Here is a 25,318-nt window from a genome sequence, read left to right on the forward strand (position 1 = left end):
AGGACTGAATGGTTCATTTCCATTTTGAACTTGGTGGTCTGCACAAAAAAGTTCAAAGCACTGATGTCCAGGACAGGTCTCCAACCTCCTGACGCCTTGGGGACATTGAACAGATGGTTGCAAAACCCTCTGTGCTTACGTCTTTGACCACCTCCACAGCTCTTTTTTTTTGAGTAGGGATAATACCTCTTTCTTCAAGGCCAAAATCCTCTCTGAGCCTTTCAAGTAGGCTGTTAAGCCGATGGGCGAGGACATCAAAGGAGATTTTTCCCTGAACGCGATGGCATAGCCCTCTCATAGGACTTTCACTACCCAAGGTTTTGCATTCCTGGCTTCCCATCTGCCCCAGAAATGGAGAAGCCTGGCTCCTACAGGGACATGGAGGACAGGAACTTCACTTGCAAGAGACCAGTTTGGAGGACGGCTTCTTGGCTGGTTGGACTGGTTGCAGATTCGAGCACAGGCAGGGCTGAAACTTGGCTCTTCCACCTTGAAAGGGCTGCTGCTGCAATGGGGAGAAAGTTCTCATGCTGAATGAGACTGAAGTGCCATGGGTTGGCTCCTTGGCACGCCTTGTCGACTGCATCAAAAGGTCCTGTACTGACTTCTTCTGTAAGTCTGAAGAGACCTGCTCCATTGTAGCACTTAGGAATAAAGCTGACCAATCCAAAGGTGTCAACAGGAGAGCCGATCTTTGAGAGGGAGTGATACCTTTAGTGGAAAAGGTGCACCTCAGTTCCCTTTTCTCAAGGACTCCCATGGAGAATAAGGTAGCCAGCCCTTGGGAGCCATCCCTGATGGTCTTATCCACATGAGAGTACTCCCAACCAATCTGCAGAGAAGTTCTTTTGAAGTGTAATGCAATCTTCTATTTTCTTAGCTAACGCCCCAACTGTCCAGTCCAAGAAGCTGAATACTTCAAAGACTTTAAAGACGTCTCCCACGAAACAGTCTAGCTCCGAGGATGTGAACATGATCTAAGTGGAGTTAAAAGCTGATCTCCACACTGAGTCAGTAAGGCTGGAGAGGTCACCTTGGGAGGAGGCAGAAACTCCCAAAGAAGGAGCTTCCCCATTGGAGTGGGACAAATAACTCCTTGGCGACAGGCAGGGGGAGGCACGCTGAAAACCACCTTACCAAGCTCCCACTTCTCCACTAACCAACTGTTAATGCCCACTACAGCCTTCCTAGAGGATGAGGAGAGGACCATCTTCGGTAGCTTGGAGGCCTCTACCGACTGTCTCATCATGAAGGCTGAACCAGGTGATGACAGGGCCCTTGGAAAGGAGAAAGTTGGATAGCAAAATAGGAAGTACTCCAAGCGCTGCATACCTTGACGTAGGATGTTCTTGATTGACGATTTCTATGTTGGCTTCTTTGTTGTATGAAAAGGGAGAAGGAGCTTGGTCCACCTGACCCTGTGTAGCAGAAGGTTGCTTCTGTAAAAGGCCAAGGATGCTACCCAACTGCTGCTGGATAGGTCTCAAAGAAGGATCCGTGACAGCAAGGGTTGGCATCGAATAGTTTGGCTACTGGAGCCGAGCATAACAAAGGCAAAAATTCTGACATATGGTGCTCAGAAACTGGGTGTACGGACACTGGGCACTTGGACAACTCTGGGTGCTTAGACACTGAACGCTCGGACACTAGTCGCTCGGAAGTGGGTGCTTGGACACTGGGTGCTCATAACCTGATCGCTCTGACATTGGGCGATCTGACACTACACGCTCAGACACTGGGCGTTCGGACACTGTGCACTCGGAAGTTGGGTGCTCAGACAGACTGTTCATAACCTGATCGCTCGGACACTGGGCGATCCAAAACTATACACTTGGGCATCGGGCGTTCAGACACTGTGTGCTCGAAAGTTGGGCGCTCAGACACTGGACGCTCTGACACAGAACACTTAGGCACTATATGTTCGGAAACCGGACACTCTGCTGCTGGGTGCTCAGACAACTTGGATGAGGAATGCCGTGTCAAAGACTGGCTCTCCGTCACTGAAGTGTCATGCACAACCCGCTCGGGACTGGAAGATGGGCGCTTTGACACTGGGCATTTCAACACAAAACACTTTGACACTGGGCGCTCAAACAACTTGGACGAGGAATGCCGTGTTAAAGACTGGCTCTCTGTCACTGAAGTGTTGGGGAAGCGGGGAAGTGTGCTCAGCAGAAGGAGCAAGCCTTTTCAATGGCCTTGATACTTTCGAAAAGCGTTGACATCCCCTGTCCACACTGGTGTCTGAATCACTGAACGACAGAGCATGAACATCTGTATGGACGCCTTTCCAATGGCGATCCACTGAGTCCTGGGTTTGATCAACAGGCTCGGTTGAGGGGGGCAACCACCCGTGGGAAAACCCCACCAACCTCCCTTAGACCTCCGATTTGCCTCCTCCCAGGTTTGGGGGAGTTTGACACTGACCTTTGTCTAGGAGCATCGTGGGATGCGTAGTCCCCTTCTCCACTGACACTGCACTTGCACCAACGCTAATTACACTTACCCGGACCATAAGGGCCTTAACCAAACACCCGATTTGGGCTACAGTGTTAACAAGCAGACCAAACTTTTGGTCAATTCTAGCTTCTAGGCTGGCAATGGCATCGGGTTCGGAAGAATGGGAGCCAGGTAGCGGAGTTTAGTTATACTTAGCAGGAGTACGTCAGTATTACAGCCTTTGCTGCAATACCTGATATTAGACAAGCTAGAGTCCGACATACTAAGTCAAATTAGTCACAAGTCTGAATAGGGAATTAGCTAAACTAATAAATAATAAATAGCATGCAACCAACACAAATGAATACTTCACCAAAGGTGAAAGATAGATACAACCATCCTGCAAAATTCAAATCAGAGCTGCTCAACCAAACGTTGTTCAGCTGACCGGCAGAAACAAATTGAGCTCTTCAGCACTGTTGTACCTATTTTTCCCCAAAAGTGGGCAGGGTCTAGTTACCTACACTAAAACAATAGTACGTTACTGCGAATTTCAAATTTTGAAATGCTGCAGTTAAGATAAGTTACATCAGATTTACTAGTTTTGATGACCCCAGGGGACTTACAGGGAGGAATTATCATCATATTTCTAAAAACACTGCCCTCAGTTGTCATCTGCATCATGGAGGTATCAAAAAGTCCTTTAGAATAAGAAGTGAAGAAAAAAAGACAAAAGAAAAAATCACAAGGCCAAAATATCTTTAAAAGACAACATTTGCTTTACATGCAATAATTCATTTCTCCACCAATCTCACTAGCAAGAACTGATTCTCAAATGTCTACTCCTTACCAAACCTTAAAGGTAAAACATAAAAATAATTAAAAGAGGCACAAGTGAGAAGCCCAAGTGCTAGCAAACCCATCCACTGAGGATGACAGTATTGCGAAAATACAATCATTCCCACTCTACAACTATAGTTTGAGGCATGCAGCAAACAATGCTAAGAGTCCTCTTCAAAGAAACAACCCACTCCTGGAATTTAGGGCCTGAAACCCAGGACAGTTCTGCCCTTGAAGCATGAGTATGACTACCATATTGACAACTATCAGGTCCAAACACTAAATGGTTGAACATGAACTCCATCTGAGCAATGGTTTCCTTTCTTAAGTTCAAGGCAATGAAAAGAGGCTGTTAAAGTGGCTGGATAGCAACACAGTCATGCAGAAAGTACAAGCAAAAACCAAGGGGAACACTCGTGTGGCCATTTATGTGGTTACCTGAAGAGCAATCATCCAACCAAAACGCAGAGCTTTGAACTGGTAAACTGTCCCTTCAGAGACAGAGCAGAGTACTCTAATTGGTTAACCTACTACAGAACTGCAAACTGTCTAATAATAATGGAGGCCAACAGTGCAAAACCACCTCCAGTTAAAAACCAAAGTCTTAGGGTCAGGACCATCATGTTGTTTTGGAAAAAGGCAGAGAGTATAACATAATCAAGGCACATAAGCAAGAAAGTACTGTTTCTTTATGATTTATGCCATACATGGTCAGCTAGGGCCAGGCATCGAGGTTTAGGTTAGAATAGGTCAAGGAAGGCAAGGTTAGGATGAATCCCTGTATGTTCCTTCATGATTTGCATACACAATCACCATTAGCTCAACTTAAATTGGGGGAGGGGGAGCTGGCGTCTTAAGTCGTGTTATGAAGGTCAGATGTTATGATTTCAGGAACAAATAGGTTGGGATATAGACTGTTTCACTTGATACTTCCGAATAATCTGAATAAGAACACCATACTAAAACCTTTCATGAATTTATCATGGCCATGATTTTTACAGATATAGATACCCTATAGGATATTTTCTCAATTCTTAGGAGATGTAAATGGTCACATGGCCTAAAACTCCCACTGAGAAACTCTTTTTTGTGTGTGTCTACTTACTGTATGGAATTATGGGTAATAAGAATGGCACAAACTACTTAAAATAACCTTTAACTCTAACTGGCTTTGTGTTTCTACTTAAATTTTTTAAACCACGTACTATCCCGCAAAATTCCCCCAGCTGCTGCAGTTCAAAATGAAAGTTGTATAACCAATTAGTATGAATTCTAACACCAAGAAGAAATGCTGGGGGTAATTACAGCAATACAGATTACAGTAAAACCCCTGTATTCGCGTTCTCATGGTTCGCGGACTCACATATTCGCGGGTTTCTCTGTGGAACATATCTATCCATCATTCGTGGAAAATTCGCCCATTCGCGGTATTTTTCACTGAGAAATATTCACTAATTACTGTATTTTCATATAATTTTCATGAATAAATGCACTTTTTGTGATAAAACTATTAAAATACTCAGGTATAAGCATTTTTACAGGGTTTTTCTTGGTTTAAGCTATCAAAATGGGCAGTTCTAAGTGTTTTTAGAGGGGTTTTAAGCATTGTGGATTTGACCTATTGGGGGTGGGGTGGGGACGTATCCCCGTGAATATGGGGGTTCACTGTATAGTGTAAATTTTGAAAAAGGCCAGGGCTGTTGCTTGAAGTTGGAAATGTGATTTTCCTATGTTTGTGAGCATGTTTCTGAGGCAGAGGCCCAAGACTAACAATAATTGAAGTCCACAAGGGAAATCAATAGTATATATGGAAATTAAGATTCTGATGAAAGAACGTGTAACAGGTCTAGCCCTAGTACTTAAAAGATGGTTTAGTGAAGTTTTTGAGTGTGATGTGGTGTTCTAAATTAGGTTAGAAAATGATACATCCCTGTATTTTCATATGTGACTTATTGCACCTAGGTCAGGTTTATTGTGGGTAAGGAGGAGGGGGGAGAGTTGTCAAGGCCTCCCATACACCATCAGGTACGCCCTACCACTTTATAAGTTATTTTAGGTTAAGATGCATCCCTTTATTATCATATATATAATGGCTTAGGTTAGTTGGGGGTCAAAGTAAAGCAAAAATAACTCCCTAACCCTAGTCACATAAGGACCCATGCCCTATAAAAGGTTGGGTTAGGGTACAGTTATGTATTTCACTCTACTCAAAACCCCAGTTCCTCACTACAATCCCTGATTTCTGCAAAACCTACAATACTTTATCTCTAAAAACTACTGATTTCCAATAGGAATGAAGGTCCAAAGTTTTTAGAAATGTACAAATCATAAGAAAGCCATACTTTTCACCTGACCTTTTCTGAATATGTACAGGTTAGCTTTAGCTGCATCCCTATGCTTAACTAATTTGTATTTCCAACCCAAAAACCCCAGTTTCCAACTTTGGTTCTCCAATATCATCTATGGGGGTTTGTCATGGGATAGGCTAACCAAATAATTCCAGGTCCAACACACATAAAAGACAAATCTATCCAAATTGCATCAAAACAACTGTATTTTATATTTATACCCAATAAGTTACAGGTTCAAAGTCTACCATTACAGTGAACCCCCGTATTCGCGGGGGATGCATCCCACCCTCGCCCCCACGAATAGGTCAAATCCGCGAATGCTTAAAACCCCTCCAAAAATACTTAGAACTGCCCATTTTGATAGCTTAAAGCAAGAAAAACCCTGTAAAAATGCTTATACCTGAGTAATTTAATAGTTTTATCACAAAAAGTGCATTTATTCATGAAAATCATATGAAAATATGATATTTTAATGATAAAATAAGGTTTGTTCATACTTACCTGGCAGATATATATATAGCTGTATTCTCCGAAGGTCCGACAGAATTTCAAATTTCGCGGCACACGCAGTGGCCGGTCAGGTGGTTAGTACCCATTCCCGCCGCTGGGAGGCGGGTATCAGGAACCATTCCCATTTTCCATTCAGATTTTCATAGTGCCGTTGTCTCCTGAGGGGAGGTGGGTGGGCACTACGATATATATATCTGCCAGGTAAGTATGAACAAACCTTATTTTATCATTAAAATATCATTTTGTTCATGAAACTTACCCGTCAGATATATATATAGCTGAATCGCACCATTGGAGGTGGGCAGAGACAGCATAGGATTGAGAAACAAAACAATGTAGATGATTACACATCTTGGTTCCTTACCTTTTAGCATAGCTGACTTCGTGATTACTGTCACCCAAGTCTGCGTCTGCTTTACTGGAGTTTCCAACGAGGTAGAGACCTATATGGTTGGAGAGTTCCAGACGATCTGTCAACGGGACGTGACCACTATGTGCCCAGATCGTAGCCCTCAAGAAGGAAGCAAAGAGACAAAAATAACCACCTGACCTACCAAACATCGTGACTAGTAAAAACTAAGGAAAGGGAAGACTGCCCCACAGTCTACCCACAACCATAAAAACACAACCAAAAATTTTAAAAACTATTCCTAACCATACATTAAAGGATAGGATGGGTACTGCCTCCTTCTCCCAAGATCGTACCAGCCAAACGTAAGGTCCCAATGAACAGCAAGACTCATACACTGTTCTTACGTCCTTTAGGTAATGAGAGGCGAACACAGAATGACTTCTCCAAAAGGTGGCATTCATAATATCGTTCAGAGCCATGTTCTTTTGAAAGGCTACTGACGTTGCAACAGCCCGAACCTCATGCGCTTTAACTTTCAAAAGTTCGAAGTCACTCTCCTGACAACTCTTATGCGCTTCTTGAATGGTGGACCTCAAGAAGAAAGCCAGCGCATTCTTTGACATGGGGACGTCAGGTCTTCTCACCGAGCACCATAACCTGTCTGCAAGACCTCTCGACTCTTTAGTCTTGTTCAAGTAGAATTTTAGAGCCCGAACAGGGCAAAGCAGTCTTTCTGGTTCCTGGCCCAGAATACCCGCCAAACCTTTCAATTCAAAGGACTTGGGCCAGGGTGAGACGGGTTCTCATTCTTGGCAAGAAAAGACGGTTGGAGAGAACACACTGCATCGTCTCCTTTAAAACCAACTGACTTAGATATTGCATGAATCTCACTGATTTCTCTTTGCAGTAGCGAGAGCCACTAAAAATAAAGTCTTCTTTGTTAAGTTCCTCAAAGAAGCAGCATGAAGGGGTTCAAAGGGCTTTGCATCAGGAACTTAAGAACCACGTCCAAGTTCCAAGATGGAACCAAAAACTGAGGCACCTTAGTCGTCTCGAGCGACCTAATGAGGTCATGGAGGTCCGTATTGTTGGCGATATCTAATCCTCTGTGTCGAAAGACCGCCGACAACATACTCTTATACCCCTTAATAGTAGAGACTGCCAGCTTCGGAACTTCCTAAGGAAAAGAAGGAAGTCTGCAATCTGGCTCACAGTGGTCGAGGAAGAGGAAATCCTCTGCGAGTACACCACTGTCGAAATACGGCCCACTTCGATTGATAAACTGCGATCGAGGATGTTCTCCTGGCTCGCGATCGCTCTTGCCACCTGCTTGAAAAACCTCTCGCTCTCGCCAGCATTTCGATAGTCTGAACGCAGTCAGACCGAGAGCGAGAGGTTTTGATGGTATCGTTCGAAGTGGGGCTGTCTGAGTAGATCTGGACGAAGAGGTAACACCCTTGGAAAGTCTACCAGCAGCGACATTACCTCCGGAAACCACTCCTTGTAAGGCCAATACGGAGCGATCAGAGTCATCCTCGTATCTTGCGACGACGCTAACTTCCTGACCACTTCTCCCAGGATCTTGAAGGGAGGGAAAGCGTAAAGGTCCAGACGAGACCAGTCCCAAAGAAGGGCGTCTATTGACACTGCTCCTGGATCCAGGACAGGAGAGCAGTAAAGCGGAAGCCTGTTGTTCTTTGACGTTGCAAACAGGTCCACTAAGGGACGACCCCATAAACCCCACAGTTTTGGCACACCTCCTGGTTCAGAGTCCACTCTGTCGGGAGCAGTTGATGACGACGACTTAGCAGGTCCGCTCTCACGTTCTGAACGCCTGCTACGAACCTCGTCAAGATCGTAACGTTCCTGGAACTCGCCCACAACAGGATCTCTTTCGCAAGAACGCAACAGGGAACGAGAATGAGTGCCTCCCTGTTTTTTTCAGGTAAGATAGAGCAGTGGTATTGTCCGCGTTCACCTGGACTGTGCGACCGGACACTTGATCTTGGAAGAATCGAAGGGCCAGAAAAATCGCCCCTAATTCCTTCATATTGATATGCCAGGCCACCTGTTCCCCTCTCCAGATGCCTGACACTTCTCTCTTGCCCAGTGTTGCTCCCCACCCGACATTGACGTGGCGTGGAGAACAACACTAGGTCGGGTTCGGAAGGCTGAGAGACACGCCCTCTGAAAGCCTCGAGGATCCAACCACCACCTGAGATGCTCCTTCACTTCGAGGGAAAGTTTGAGAGACAACTCGAGATTTTCCTTGTCTTCCCAGTTGTCTTGCAGGAAGAACTGAAGAGGCCTGAGATGTAGTCTCCCTAGGAAAAACAAACTTTTCCAGTGAGGAAATGGTCCCCAGCAGACTCATCCACTCCCTCACCGAACAGGTTTCTTTCCCTAGGAAGGCCAGGACTTTTTCGTAGCACAGCTGTTGCGTTCGGGGGACGGAAAAGCCGAAAAGCCACTGAGTCCATCTGAATCCCCAGATACACGATGGACTGCGTTGAGGTCAGGTGTGACTTTTCGAAGTTGACCAGCAGGCCGAGTTCCTTCGTCAGGTTTAAAGTTGCTTGAAGATCCTCCAGACACCTCTCCTCGATGACTTTCGAATCAGCCAGTCGCCCAAGTAGAGAGCGACACACGTCGCCTGCCAGATGCAGCCACCTTGCTACATTCCGCATGATGACGGTGAAAATCATGGGAGCTGTGGACAGGCCAAAGCAAAGAGCTCTGAATTGATACACCTTTCCCCTCAAGACGAACCTCAGGAACTTCCTTGACTGAGGATGTATCGGCACGATGGAAAGCACGCGTCTTGAAGGTCGAGGGATACCATCCAATCCCCAGGTCTTAAGGCTCCTAGAACAGACTGCGCCGTTTCCATCTTGAAAGTTTCTTTCGCGACGAAGCGGTTCAGGCTGCTGACATCCAGCACAGGTCTCCAACTTCCCGACTGCTTCGGGACCAGGAACAGCCTGTTGTAGAAGCCCGGGGAATTCAGGTCTACGACCTGTTCTATTGCTCTCTTGACGAGCATTTGCCGCAGCAGGTCGTATAGGATCTCTTGTTTTCCTGGACCGCACTGACGGAGAGAGGTCCAAGGGCGAAAGGCTTAAGGGAGGGGGAGAAAGGAAAGGGATCTTGTATCCTTTCTCTAAAACCGAAAGGGACCAACTGTCTGCCCCTCTCACTTTCCAGACTTCGGAAAACGCAAGAAGCCTGGCACCCACCGGTATCTGGAGGAGAATCACATCACTTCTTGCCCCTACCTCTAGCAAGGGCTTTACCTCTCGAGAGGTTCTTTCCTCGAGAAGAAGGCTTCGAGGATGCTCCGCACGAAAGGGCTTCTTCATCTTGGGAGAAAGTTGCGGTTTGGCGTCGTCGAGGTCACAGGAACCGCAGGGGCGCCGATGACTGAGCCAACAGGTCCTGTGTGGTCTTCTCTTGTAAGCTTGCAGCGATGTCCTTTACCAACGAAGCCGGGAAAAGATGATTGGAAAGGGGAGCAAACAACAGTTCTCCTTTCTGTGCCAAGGAGACGGACTTCGTAGCGAAGCCGCAGAATAGAGACCTCTTCTTGAGCACTCCAGTCGCAAAGTGCGAGGCCAATTCGTCAGAACCATCTCGGACCGCCTTGTCCATACAAGACAAGACGCTCAAAGGTCCGACAAGGAGATCGAGTCCTGACTCCGAGACTTAATGTCCAAAGCTCCAAGACACCAGTCAAGGAAGTTGAAGACTTCTAACGTCTTGAAAAGGCCCTTCAAAAGATGGTCCATCTCCGTAAGAGTCCAGGGAATCTTGGCCGTCGACAGATGAGCCCTCCTACTCGAATCAACGAAGCAGGCTAAGTCTCCCTTAGATGAGGAAGGAAGACGTAAGCCTAAGTCTTCTCCGGTCTCATACCACATCGCCGCTTTTCCCGAGAGTCTTGAAGGGGAAGGGCGAAGAAGACTTTCCTTGAGCCTTGGGAGTCCATCCACAAATGGACTTTCTTGAAGGCCCGCTTAGTGGAGAGCGATTTAGTCATTTTCAGGAATCCCGGAGCTTTCCTAGACTTAGAAGAAGTCAGTTGAGAAGGAGGGAGAGAGGAACTGCCGGCAGAAACTTGTCAGGAAACAATTCCTTCAACAGCTTGACGAGGATCTGGTAGTCCGACGACGAGGACTGATCCTTCAACTCATCTTCAGACTCCGAGACCCTGAGTCTATCTCCAACATCGGGCGGGAAGAGCAGAGAGAAGTTGGAGAGGAAACACGCCGCAGGGACCTCTGCTTGGAAGAGGAACTGGCGTGCAAAGCAGCTGGAGAACCAGGAACCACACGAGAGCCGACAGCAACGGCAGGTGGAGCGTCTTGAAGGGAGTCAAAACGTCCATCGGGCGCCACGTCTGGCAGCATGACGAGCTTCTTGAGCGCCCAGCCGGGCGTCACGTCTGGCAGCATGACGAACGCCATAAGCCTGGCGAGCGTCATCAACAAAATGGAGAACATGACGTCTAGAACGAAGGGAGAAGGGGAGGGCGTCCTGGGGTGACGTCAAGACGATCCTCCCCAACACCCTCTGGGGACGAGTCTAGGGTTCCTTCCACGACGAGCGGGCGAAGCAGACGAAGGTGACGAACGAGGAGCAGGAGAAGGAGACCGCCTAGATCTCTTCACTGGAAGTCTAACATCCTTCCGACGAGGACGGGACCTGGACTCTCTCTCTGCAATGAACGAGGAGAGTTGCTGCTGCATGGAGGCAATAAGGGTCCTCGTTGGTGACGCCTCTCTCTCTGGAGAATCACGGAACCTAGAGGCAGAAGGACGAGGGGGCGTCCTAATCCTCTTCTCTTGAGGAGGGAGAGCTCTTGGGCGCTCAAAAACGTCTTCTTGGGATGACGTCCGGTACTTCTTTTTGTGGGGAACGATCCACAAACTCTGGCGAGGAGCACAGAGTAGGAGAGAGAGGACGTGAAGCGTCCTCCTCCCTAAAGCTTCTCTTAAGAGGGCGAGAGTCTATCTGACGGTTCCAACCCCTGCGTGGGGAGGACGTGTCAGAAGACGAGAAGCAGTCCTTCAGGACCCGAACACGAGATCGAGCCTGGGCAGCCTGGGAAACGTCTTCAGGACCTGCCGAAGGGACGCCAGACCGGTGGGGTTCCCGTCACCCTCCTTCGGCTTTCGACATGCTCTCCCTGAGTCCTGGGAGTCCAGCAGAGGTCCAGGCCTAGAGGCATGATGGGGCCGGTCTGACGCCCCTCCACTGCACTGGGGGGCACTAGTCACTTCACAACACTTATCTTGGAGAGCTGACACTTTAGATTCTAAAGCACCTAATCGATTCCATCATAGCGGAAAGCATATTAGTCTCCACTGGCACGATCTCAGGGCAGGAGACAAAACCACAGGGTTAGGATCTAAAGGTACAGGGGAGTTAGGGCCGACATCAACACTTCAAAGAGAAGCACTCCTGGAGGAAGACCTCCTCAGTCGATCACGCCCAACTTCCTCACATATTTATCATACGCTCTCCATTCATTTTCAGACAAAGAAGCACATTCATCACACCTATCATTCAACATGCATATATGCTTCCTACAGTTAGAACAAATAGTGTGAGGGTCAACCGCAGCTTTCGGCAACCTCACCTTACATTCAGACATCACACACGCACGGTAACTAGCAGAGCTAGACCCAGACATAATGATAATCTAAATCAAAACCCAAAGAAAAGTCAAAAAAAGCGTATGCGATCTACCGATCCAAAGTCAAAATACCAAAAGACAATGAGATACTCAGTAATCTAGAAAAAGCAAATCCTATGACGGAGGTGCAGACAACAGTTGTTGACAACACCGGCGACAGAGAAAATCTGAATGGAAAATGGGAATGGTTTCTGATACCGCCTCCAGCGGCGGGAATGGGTACTAACCACCTGACCGGCCACTGCAGCCGCGAAATTTGAAATTCTGTCGGACTTCGGAGAATACAGCTATATATATATATCTGACGGTAAGTTTCATGAACAAAACAGTAATTAGTAAATATTTCTCAGTGAAAAATACCGCGAATGGGCGAATTTTCCGCGAGTGATGGCTAGATATGTTCCACAGAGAAACCCGCGAATGCGTGAGTCCGCGAACCATGAGAACGCGAATATGGGGGGGTTTACTGTACTTCTTTTAGGGGATTTAACCCCAGCTCAAAGGCAATGGATACAAGCAAAAAATCAACACACTATTTACTGAATATAGACAAAAATCAGGTACTCCAGATAAAATATATCTCCATAATATTGGCCACTCCAGTGTGAGGTAAAACTATGCATAAAAGGAGGCATAAACATGCTTCCTTTGATGTTATGATTTGTTAATTGCTAGGAATAAGCTACAAGAAAATCTAGCATAGACTACAGTCATTAGGAAGATGCACAAGTCAGACCTTTATGTGGTGCCTTGTACAGTTTGCTTTTGGTAATTCTGAAGACAAATTGTGAAATCATAATTCTGCTAGCCTATGCACAATACCCTGTTGGGGGGGGGGGGTGAGAGCTCCATGACGCAGCACCTAGCCTATGACAGATTAAGTTAAGGGTAAGTTAGGGTTGAATGCATCCCTGTTGAAAGAAGTTTTTGATATTCTTTGAAGAATTTTTTATCTTCTTTGAAGCAGAAAGTGACCTAAGCAATGTGCAAATGATTACTTTGACAGTAAGATTATTTTGATTGTTTTGGGAAAATGTACCATTCGGCTAGTTAGGCTAGTCTAACATCACTACACTTGGCCAAAGGCCATTTACAATTCTCTTTGTTCAGTCTAGCCTAATAACATAGGCCTGTTAAAGAACTGACAATAATGTGGTCGAGCTCAGCTGAATTGTAGCCTACATCAAATTAAACAAAGTGATAGCATAGCTTAATGTTGAAATGTCTCTAAAACAGGCTAGGCCTATCAGTCAGAACACTTCATGTAGGCATAGTCTAAAAACAAAGATAATTTTACGTTGCTTAAATCTAAAAATAAAATACGGCAGAAAGGAATACAAAGCAGCACACACTATCCTGCTGGGATTTTGTTTGTGCATGCATTTGCTTTAGACTAGCCTATGTCACTATTTTCTACAAGAAGGCAAAAGCCATACCGTCAAGAGGGAAACGTATAATCCACTGCAGGGTATACTAATTACCCCACAGCCGTATGAGGATAAAAATGACGACGGGAATGGGCCTCCCGTCAAAGGAAGCTAGACTACTGCGGTAAGGTTATCGTGTTTAAACAAGAACTTTAATCATAATTACCGTACCTTTTAATTGATCCAGCCTAGGGAAATAAATCAGATGAACTACAGGCGGTGGGGAAGCTGTCAAAGACCGAGAGACGTTAATTGCTTGCACAAGGCACCCGTCAGGAGAAACGAAAGAAAAAAAAACATAGACTAAAGCGGTATTAAGCAGATTCAGACTCGGTTCAGACCTTTGGCTTGTTTACATGGGTCCGTTCCATAAGGTAACTACCGTATTGAACTATTGATTTGAAGGGGCACGGCAAATTGCATCACTCGCATATTAAACGCTTTTAAATCTTATCTGTCAAATGGAACAGTCGATGTTTGTGTTTACACAGCAATATATTATATTTTATTATGAGACATAATTTGTGTACAGGACTCGATGTTAGAAACCAATGAGAAAAACTAAAACGAATGTTCTTATCAACATTTATTTAGAAGTAAATGCACTAAAAATGGCTTGCATATCTGAATGTGCTGCGTTTTAAGTAATTAACTCTAGTTAGGAAAGCAATATTCATTGGCGTTTATGGGATATCTGTATCCATTTGGTATGACTGTGCGAAAATAATTAAATAAATTACTAATATGCTCCATTGTGCTTAAATGGTATCTATGTACAAAAATAAAATGTATGGAAACATTTTGACCATAAATAAACGTAAATGAACCAAAATAAGCGTAATTAGGAAGTACCTGAAAAAACTGTTTGATAAAAAATAAAAGTACTCACTTATTCTGGGCCAAAGAGAAATGTAAGAAATTTAGCAAACACTCCAACTACTGTACAAATGTAAATTGAATATGCAGACGATCATGCAGTCGGCCTTTGAAACCTGAGATTCACAACAGAACTAACAGAAATCAAAGATTTAATACATAGCCTATGCTTTTGTCTGGGTTATCACTATTCTCCAGTTGTTGATTCTCATGTGGTGTAACCACTACCTCCAAACCACCACCAGAATTACTGATGCATTCAATTACTGCATCAGATAATGAGGGGGATGCACGAGCGGTGGTAGATGCATGGATAGGTGATGCAGGGGGAACAATCATAGGGTCAGCCAGTGCAGAAAAGGGAACATCAGTTCAAGCATTCTCAATAGGTGTTTCACCGTCATTAATTGATTCTAACGTAATCTCTACAGCCTTTTCAAACTCCTCACAGTTCACACAATCTTCCAGTGACTCACCGGAAATGTGTCTGTTACGTTTTAGAGGCATGGCTTACTTATAATGAGAACAGAAATGAAAAAAAAAATACCTTGCTATTTTGTACTGTCTAAAGTGGGACATGTTTAGTGCATATTAGGTCATAGACTAAAACACTCGCTAGTATTGAGATCAAGGCATTCTAATAAACTACAATGCTTTCTAAAAAAAAAAAAAAAAAATATTTCGCAACAAATTACAGTTACAAGAAATCCAGTTCCAATTGGATACTCAGGTACTCGCTAAGGACAGAGAAAGTGTAAGAACGTAGAAAGCCTTGCTTACACATCAAGGCATAAGGCACACTGCTAGGAATCCAAATGGTACGTCTTCCTATTTAGGGTTAAGACTGAATTTTTTTTTTTTCTAACAGAAGGGTTTACAGTCATGAGCGGCCAAAACATAATCATAAAGAAAAGTATCCTTGCAATGCAGAATACTGTTGTTCGATCTAAGCACATACTTGATTACCGTATGCATATGAACATGTATAAACAAAATTATACATCAAAAACAGCATACTTATACTTCCTTGCACGAAATGCTCCTCTCACCCTTTACATTTAACAGACCTTCAAAATACTACATTTTCTTGATACAGAATCCCTCCATTTGCATCTTGGATTCTAGAACCCATTTTCTCATTAACCTTTCTCTCCACTTGCTTCGTTCTAGAACTTCTTATTCTCCCTGAAGTCCTTGCTAGTTTCTTCATACCCTCACCCCACTCACCATCTTTTTTGTTTTTTACTTAATTCTCTCTCTCTCTCTCTTTACCCTGTCGTATTTTTCCCCCTTCATTAAACTTCTAATTTCTTCGTCCAACTTTTCTAAAATCACAAACACTCCACTGTTGACTCAAAGTACCCACCCTAGAACTTAAGATGTTCTTCATTTATTCCTTCGACTTCCTTCTTTTTACCCAGTGCCTCGTCTTTTCAGCCCCTTCGACCTTGTAGGCTCTCCTCACTTCTTCCTTATTTAACTGACTCGTCTTGATTACTTTTCATCTTAATTTTCATCCCTTCAAGCTTCCGCTATCCTAACTTTTATTTCAACTAAACAAATATTCAGATATACCTCTAGTCGCTCAAACATACATAAACATACTGTGAGGTCAAAGAAGGCAGAACTGGGTACTGATTGATTTATTACCTGGGCAAATGTATACATGGTAGCATGCGGACGGAAACGAGGTGCCCGACCCCCGGTCGCCGTGACCCGCACGCTGAGTGAGAGCAATTTGCGTTTGTTAACAGTCAATCAAGTAACAATAACAAGAGACATGCAGTAATGTACATACAGTGATAAAATATATATTGGCGAAAATGCCAGGAAATTCTACATACAAGTATATACATGAGATTCTTGCTGCGTTGATAGATGCGATACATGATCGTAATTAACGGGTAAAGAAGACGTCTTTACAAGTACTCCCTCCCCACAAGACAATTATTATGAAATAATGATTGGAAGATCTGTTGAATGTTAATCACTGTATCTTCTTGGGAGTAGGAGCCGACCCCGAGTTCTTGATATCTGTGGTCGTGGTGAGGCTTCGACTGCTGAATCGTCCGGCGGTTTTGCCGGGCGGATGACATCCTTTGTTTCGGGATGCCGATCACTTCATCCGAGGTCTTGTTTTGTGGAGGAATTCTGGGACGTCTACCGGTTTCCTCCCGGGTTCCGCTGTTCATTAGGAAGGCTGGCTTTAACCTGTAGACAGATATCCAGTCTTCCGGCCCGTGGATGTTGACGAGGTAGGCCTTGGATGTTCTACTGACGACTCAGTATGGTCCTTTGTATGGTCTGGTCAAGGGTGGGCGGTGGGTGTCGCCCCTCATGAAGACGTGTCTGCAGGTTTTCAGGCTGGGCAGAAGTTATGGGTCCTGTCCGCGAAAGTCTTTCGGCAGGGCGCGAACTTCTTTGCAATTTCTCTTAGCCTTGGAAGGGGCGCATCCGGGTCGTCTGGCTCCTTGGGGAAGAATTCTCCAGGTACGGCTGGTGCTTCGCCATAGACTTTCTCTGTGGGAGATTCCTCGTCATTTGCCCTTGGTGCGGTGCAGAGACCAGCAGGACCCAGGGCAGCTGCGCTTTCCAATTTTCGTCAGTGCAATGTGCCATCAGAGCTGCTTTCAATGAATGGTGGGTTCTTTCCACCATACCGTTGGCCGCAGGGTTGTATGCTGTTGTACTGTGGAGTGTTGTCCCCATCAGGCATGCCAGGGAGACCCTGAGTTCCGATAAGAATGCCGGGCCCCTGTCTGTAGTTATGTCGTCTGGCACACCGAAATGGCTTATCCAACTTGATAGTAGGGCTTCCGCGCAGGTGCTTGTTAATGCTTCTACCATTGGGGTTACTTCCGGCCATCTTGTGGAACGGTCTATGGTTGTCAGGAGGTATCTGGTGCCCCCTGATTGCAGCAGAGGTCCTACGACATTTACGTGGATGTGCCTGAAATGCAGACGTGGTTGAGGAAAGTCCCCGATGCCCGATTCCGTGTGCCGGGTGATCTTACTTATCTGGCATGGTATGCAGTTCTTCACCCATTCTCGTACGTCCTTCCTGATCCCGTGCTAAACGAATTTCTCTGTCATCAGGAGCATTGTTGTTCATCCTGATGGATAGGACAGCCCGTGGATGATGTTGAACACCTGCTTTCTCTGTGATGCGGGTATCAGGGGGCGTGGGCGGCCTGTGCTGGTGTCACAGAGAAGTGTCAATCCAGATTCATCCATTGGCATGCCTTCCCTCTTCAGTGTGGTAAGTGCCGTACGGTAAGCTGCCGTTTCCGGGTCTGCAGCCTGTTCCTTCGCCAGGTCTTCATAGTCTATGCCCAGGTGGACTGAATTTTTTTCAATTCTTGATAGGGTGTCAGCTACTGGGTTCTTCTTGCAGGGGATGTAACTGATGGTGCATCCGATTTCGGAGATAGCAGCCAGGTGCCGTTGCCGTCTTGCCGACCATGCATTTCCCACCTTCGTGAATGCATGTACCAGTGACTTGTGGTCTGTCAGGATGGTGAAAGGGCTGCTGTCCAAGAGGTACAGTACTTGAAGTGTTGCGTGGCTTGGTAGATTGCCAGCAGTTCCCTGTCGAATGCACTGTAGCAGGTCTCTGGGGGCTTTAACTTGCAGTTAAAAAAGGCAAGCGGGCAGGGGAACCATCTACTATCTGCTCCAGCATAGCTCCGCAAGCGACGGTGTTGGCGTCGGTGGTAAGTTTCAGGGGTGTGGGGTCTTGATATGTTAAGGTGGTGGCTTTGGCGAGGGATGCCTCTGTCTGTTCGAATGCCTTTTGCTGTGGGGCTTCCCAGGTCAGTGCTTTCAGCTTCCCCTTCAGCACTCCGGTTAGGGGATACATGATGCGAGTGATGTCCGGCACGAATCATCAGTAGTAGTTGATCATGCCGAGGAACTCCTGCAGGGACTTATCATTTTTGGTTCTGGAAAATCCTTCACTGCATCCACCTTGGAGGCCATGGGGTGGACACCTGTTGGAGAGACCTCATGTCCCAGGAAGTCTACCTTCTCCACTCTGAAGGTACACTTGTCGAATCTGATGGCCAATCCGTTCTCCTGAAGGCGTTTCAGCACAGCCCGGATGTGACCCAGGTGCTCCTCCAGGGACCTGGAGAAGATCAGGACATCGTCCACATAGCAGACGCAGAAAGGTAGGTTGCCCAAGATGCTGTCCATAAGGTGCTGGAATATGGCCCCGGCATTCCTGAGGCTGAAGGTGGAGTAGAAGGTATATGTCCCAAACTGCATGATGATGGCTGTCTTTGGAATATCGTCGGGACGTACTGGTACCTGAAAACAGGACTTGAGCAAATCCATTTTTGTGAATATCTTGGCCCCGTGCAGGGCTCCTGTTAGGTCCTGCATGTTTGGCAGGGGATAGTGGTCTGGTGTTGTCACTAGGTTCAGCCGACGATAGTCCCCACAGGGCCTCCAGGAACCATCTGGTTTCTTCACCATGTGGAGAGGGCATGCCCATGGACTCGATGCCTTTTTGCAGATACCCATCCTTTCCATCTCGGTGAACGCACGTTTAGCATCCTGGAGTTTCTTGGGCAGCAGGCGGCAGAACTTGGCACGTGTCGGCGGGCCTGTGGTGGTGATGTGGTGATGGATGCCGTGCTTGGCCTGGATACCTGGCACCTGATGCAGTTCTGGTTTGAAGACATCTGGAAATTCATGCAGGAGGGCGCTGTATTTGTTCAATGAGATGGAGCATTTGGTGGGCATTTCCGGTCCTGTGGAGAGCAGTTGGTAGCAGCAGGTTCTGGTATCCAGCAGGCATTTTCGGCCGGCATCTACCAGCAGTCCGTGATGTGTGAGGAAATCGGCGCCCATAAGGGAAACTTGACATCCGCGATAACAAAGGGTCATTCATATTTATGGCCCAAGATGGATATTCTGCAGGTCTGAGTTCCTTACCAGCGGATGGGGCTTCCATTTGCAGCCACTAGTGCAGCTCTGGCACCAGACATGCGGTTGCAGTCACTCCCTCCCGGAAATAGCCCCCATGTTCATCAGCATCTGTTGTCCCGATGGCATCGTGGATGAAGAATCCACTGGCTTTATGGAGGTTTGGCCACTGTTGTTATGGGTTGCCACCTTTCTAGTTTTTAGTGAAAGAACAGGGGGGCTCCAATTCTTGGTGTCCTTTCCGAACTTGCGGTGGAAGTAACACCAGACTGGATTTGTCCTCGTCTTCTGCTGCTGCGGTGGTGCCTTCTTCCTGTATACCACGTTCGTGTCCCCCTCTTCAGCTTCTGCTACCAGGCTGCAGGTGTTGCGGTGTGCCTGGAGGCCATGGTGGTCTCATAGAGTTTGTGTGAGACACTCACCAATTCGTCCATCGAGAGCGCGTCTGCTTCCATGATTTGTGCCCTCACCTCCTGTGGAAGGCGCCACTGGAAAATTTCCTGGGACAAGCTGATCTCCCTCCTCCGTCCGCCTGAGTTGGAGCCTGGCAGCATCAGGAGACCTCGTAGTTCGTCCCAGGAGCCCCTAGGTGATGCATCCCCTAAGGACTGGTTCATCAGGTCAAGGGCGCACTGGGCTCTCTCTGGGGTGGGCATGGAGTGTGTCAATGAGTTCTTTTGTAGGTCTTCATATTTGACTTTGCCTGGCTGCGAGTCCAACCATGGGGTGATTTTGTTGAAGACCTCCTCCAGCAGTGTTGTCATGGTGACGTCTGCTTTGGTTTCCTCACCCGTGATTTTAGCTACTTGGAAATGGACGTTTGCCCGCAGGAACCAGGATGTGGTATTTTGCCGCGAGAACGGTGGCAGTTTCATTGCCTGGTTTATTGCTGCCTTCAAATCCGAGAGGGGGATGCAGAGGATCTGTGTGTCCTCGGAACGACTTTCTACCTCAGTATCTAACATTTTGTCTCACATCAAAACGCGAAATAAGCACCGTATTTAGTCCATTAATGTTGTTTGGGGTTCGTCAGAAGTCAAAACTATACAATGTGTGGTTCCGTTAATGACTTCTGAATACGGTCAACGTGAATCGTAAATGGCAGGAGTAAACTGTTCGAGAACGCCAAAACGTACCTGAAGAAGGTCTAGAGTTTGTTGCCGTATGGTTCTGTTAAAGGCTCTCTGAAGGTAAAGCAGCTGTAGTGAGTCCGTTAATGGCGAAGCCAAAACCTCTGTGTTTACCGTCGCTCCTTGGGTCGCCAGTTGTGAAGTCAAAGAAGACAGAACTGGGTTCTGATTGATTTATTACCTGGGCAAAGGTATATATAGCAGCGTGCGGACAGTAATGAGGTGCCCGACCTCCGGTCGCCGTGACCCGCACACTGAGTGAGAGCAATTTGTGTTTGTTAACAGTCAATCAGATAACAATAACAAGAGACATAATGTACATACAGTGATAAAATATATATTAGCAAAAAGGCCAGGAAATTCTACATACAAATATTTACGTGAGATTCTTGCTGCATTGATAGATGCGATACGTGATCGTAATTAATGGGTAAAGATGTCTTTACAATATATATAGTGTATTGTACATGATTCTTTTATTACAACTCAATATTCCTTGATAACATGTGATTCATGTAAATGTCATTATCAGTACACATACTGCATTACCTGTTTACCCAAGGTTACAACCAATGAAACATTATTTCCCAAGCTATAATGAATTGTGATGTGTTTTTAATGATGCATAGATTTGTCAATTCTTGTATGCCATACCATATAAATAGCAATACAGAATAAACTAGAGAGACCAGCAGAAAGGTGAGTCAACTCACAGCAAGGGCGTACTGTAAAGCGCCTTAACGTGATGCATACATGTACGTATACGTGGATACACATATGCAGGGCTGGTGCTAGGAATTGCTGGGCCCAATTAGAAAACTATAGAAATTACGACGATTTTTTTGTCTAATATAAAAACGACTTTCCAAGTGAAAATTTTCTGTTAATATATGTGGTATGCCTAATAATGTGAGGAATAATACTTCCTCATTCTTCATTTCATGAACTTGGAAACACATAAAACAAAGTAACTTTAAAATAAATGAAGTGAAAAATAACAATAATCAATGTGTTGTATCCATTGAATTTACACATCTTCAGTGCACTGAGACAGTCAAATGCGCGCTGAGCACCGACTAAAACCAAGCAATCAACGTGTGTTGCCACCTTAGTATTCTTATTTTTTCAAAAATTTTCTAGTCAAAAGCTGGGTACGTCTTTGAGGTCGGAGTATCTTTGACACGGGAATATGTTCATTTCTTAAATTTAACCTACATAATGCGAGGTTAGGTTTCAGACACCCCTCGCACAAGGTGAATTTTCGGTTAAGTTTGGCACGGTCTCTAAAAATGCTAATAAATGCTTATTTATAGTTTAAACACTAAATATGACCCTAATCATGCTCCTAAAGTATTAAGCTAACTTTTACATGAAAATAAAGTTATTGTAATTTTCATTTAAAAGTTAGCTTAATACATTACCTTTAAAAAAAGAAATAAATAGTTGACGTAAAAATATAGGAGTGTGAAGATTACGTATACTACTTCTCTCTCTCCCCATTCCATCAATCTATTTTTAGAAGTTTTCTCAACCTCACTTTTAAGAATTTCTTTATTCTCTTTGTTCTGAAATGCTCTATGTCTCTGTGTTTTAGAATGGTGCATTTACAGTTCGTAGACGGTACAGGTAAGAGATCAATTTAAAATTATCTGCTGTACAGGTAAAGATGTACAGACAAACAGTAGAAAATAGGTTGTAATATATGTGTGAGCACTAACTATGAACAGGAGAGAGAGAGAGAGATAAGAGTTGTCCTTACTTAAGGGAGTGAAATTATGAATTATTACGGACATAGAGAGAGAGAATTACAAGAATCCTTTGACTCGCTAATCAGCTACACTCCCCCTTCCTGTCATATTAAATTGACATATTTGACAGCTTTGTCTTCAAACTTCTCTTCAAAATAAAAGATGAGGGAAAGATATTTGTTTGTTTAAAATACGTAACACATACAAATTTTGTAATTACAGTTATAATATTATTATTATTTTATTATTATCAATATTCGAAAATTAGTACTTATGGTAAATCATTTATTTATTATACAAAACAAATAAACATACATGTACCACAAAAATTCTATCATCTCAGTAAAAGAGAGAGAATTATTTTTGTATATTATTAATGTTATTTAATTTACACATAAAAGCTTGAAAACTTATAAATTACATAAAAAAATTAAACACAAACACTTTTGCAGCGTTTCTCAAGGATTCGCAAATGTTCACATGTCTCTGAAAAACTCGTGTATGACAATCAGTTAGGTTCCAGTGAAAAGTTTGTGTCTGTGAATTCGCGCAACTCGAATTGCACAAGTTCAGGGTATTACTGTACTTAAGGTGAGGTGTTTAAGTATGTATGTACAGATGTATATATATATATATATATATATATATATATATATATATATATATATATATATATATATATATATATATATATATATATCAAATATAAGGAGCCCATATTATTGCCAAAATGTAGAAAGCAAATGCTATATTTCAAAGACCAAACTGTATCTCTCTTGAGGTAAATAATTATTTGCCTGAAGAGAGAGACAGTTTGGTCTCTGAAATATAGCATTTATTTTCTACATTTTGGCATTTTTATGGGCTCCTCATATTTGATGGAATTTTGTTTTAACAAAATATTTCAGATATATATATATATACTGTATATATATATATATATATATATATATATATATATATATATATATATATATATATATATATATATTTTATTTATATATATACAGGCAGTCCCCTAATAATGGCGATCCAGTTTTACAGTGCTTGTCTTGTGATGAAAATTGGCGACGAAAATCGGCAATTTTCGGCGCCGAAGATTGCCGCTTTCTGCTTATCGAAGCCGATAACTGGGTATTGGCGCTGATACATACCTAACAGAGGTGTCGATAACCGAAAATCGCTGAAAATCACTGATTTTGGTTAGCAGCGATTTTCGGTTATCATCATACTCTCAGAAACGGAACCCCCGCAGATAACTGGGGACTGCCTGTATATATATATATATATATATATATATATATGTATATACACACACATATGTATATGTATGTATGTATGTATGTATATATATATATATATATATATATATATATATATATATATATATATATATATATATATATATATATATATATATATATATATATATATATATATATATATATATATATATATATATATATATATATATATAACTGAATAAAAAAATTGTCCTGTCCCTGCTTCTGAATGGTTGGTCCTAATCCTTTGTAAAACCTCTTAAATATTTAACCCTGTTTGGCAGTTCTACTAATTCTTCAACTGTGTTGGACTCCAGGTACATATTTTTTCCTTTATAATCCCCATCTGTCATTTATATGAGCTTTCTTTGTAAACTTACTTTTATATGTTTTCAGTCTGCTAAGTAAAGGACGAAAATCAAAAGGCCTCGCAGCCCTCCAGTGTTTCCCTTTCCTTCGTGGATTTTATCTTTATATATATATATATATATATATATATATATATATATATATATATATATATATATTTATATATATATATATACGTTTTTCTGACTCACGTCGGGATCAAATCCAGGTCTCTCAGGTGGAAAGCAAGGCGTTATCCACTGGGCCACACAAGTCTAAAGAAGTTGGAACCAGCAACTGCCTTTGTTACCTGGGCAAGTAACTGCTTGCATACCTGCCTTTTCCCCAAAACACTTTGTAATGACCCATTAGACAACATTTCATTGAATTATCCCTTCTGAGTGAATAAGAAAGAAATCATCAACACACGTGATTGTGTGTTGATGATTTCTATCTTATTCACTCAGAAAATAATTCAATGAAATGTTGTCTATTAAGTCATTGCTGAGTCGACAACTGTTGGGGAAAACTTGCTGGTATGCAAGCAGTTAGCTTGCCCAGGTAATCTTGCAGCAGTTGGGAAGTTCCAACTTCTTTAGACTTCAGTGGCCCAGTGATAACGCCCTTGCTTTCCACCTGAGAGACCTGGGTAAATCCCTGACGTGAGTCAAAGAAATTTATTTCTGTTCCACACATGATTGTGTGTTGATGATTTCTATATATATATATATATATATATATATATATATATATATATATATATATATATATATATATATATTTATATATATATATATATATTTATTTCCCTGTTTGGCGGGGTTCCGTTCTTAGCGCTTAGGCGTCGTAATAAAATCGTCAGTTAAACCGGAAAATCGAATGGAAAAAATTCACAAAATCATAAGAAAACCTTACTTTTAATGCTCTGGGTGCATTGAAAACGACGTAAACTGCATTATTATTGAGTTTTACATCAAAAACCTTCAAATTATGATTATTCTGCCGTTTTGGGGCCAAATTTCTTTATATACAATCATGGATCGGCGATCGACGCGCCGTAACTCCCGAACATGCATCGTAATCTCCGTTGGAAATAATTTCTGATGAATATATTTGAAAAGCGTTGTAACCTCGAACGTCGAAACGGAACCGTCGTAAACTGGGACTGCCTGTTATATATATATATATATATATATATATATATATATATATATATATATATATAATATATATATATATATATATATATATATATATATATATATATATATATATATAATTATGTCAACCTTGGTTTTAATATATTTACTTTTCACACGATTTCGTTTTTGTCAACTTTTTTTGTCGAAATTTTGTCACATTTTCATACATCCATTCGGCTGTCGTACAG

General features: G+C 43.6%; 1 protein-coding gene across 5 annotated transcripts in view; it reads right to left on the bottom strand.

The window, feature by feature from the left end:
- LOC136831429 (uncharacterized) overlaps positions 1 to 14,959 on the bottom strand; it is a 148,424-nt gene extending 133,465 nt beyond the window's left edge. The window contains exon 1 of one of the 5 annotated variants that reach the window (XM_067091884.1): positions 14,504 to 14,959. The gene's annotated coding sequence lies outside the window, so the exon portion shown is untranslated. Of the gene's footprint in view, positions 1 to 13,623; positions 13,756 to 13,785; positions 14,085 to 14,503 lie in introns of those variants that run through there. The other 4 variants (XM_067091882.1, XM_067091880.1, XM_067091883.1 and 1 more) reach the window with 4 other exon arrangements.
- Positions 14,960 to 25,318: the final 10,359 nt, after the last annotated feature.

Source organism: Macrobrachium rosenbergii, chromosome 48 (assembly GCF_040412425.1).
Source record: "Macrobrachium rosenbergii isolate ZJJX-2024 chromosome 48, ASM4041242v1, whole genome shotgun sequence".
Taxonomy (NCBI): domain Eukaryota; kingdom Metazoa; phylum Arthropoda; class Malacostraca; order Decapoda; family Palaemonidae; genus Macrobrachium; species Macrobrachium rosenbergii.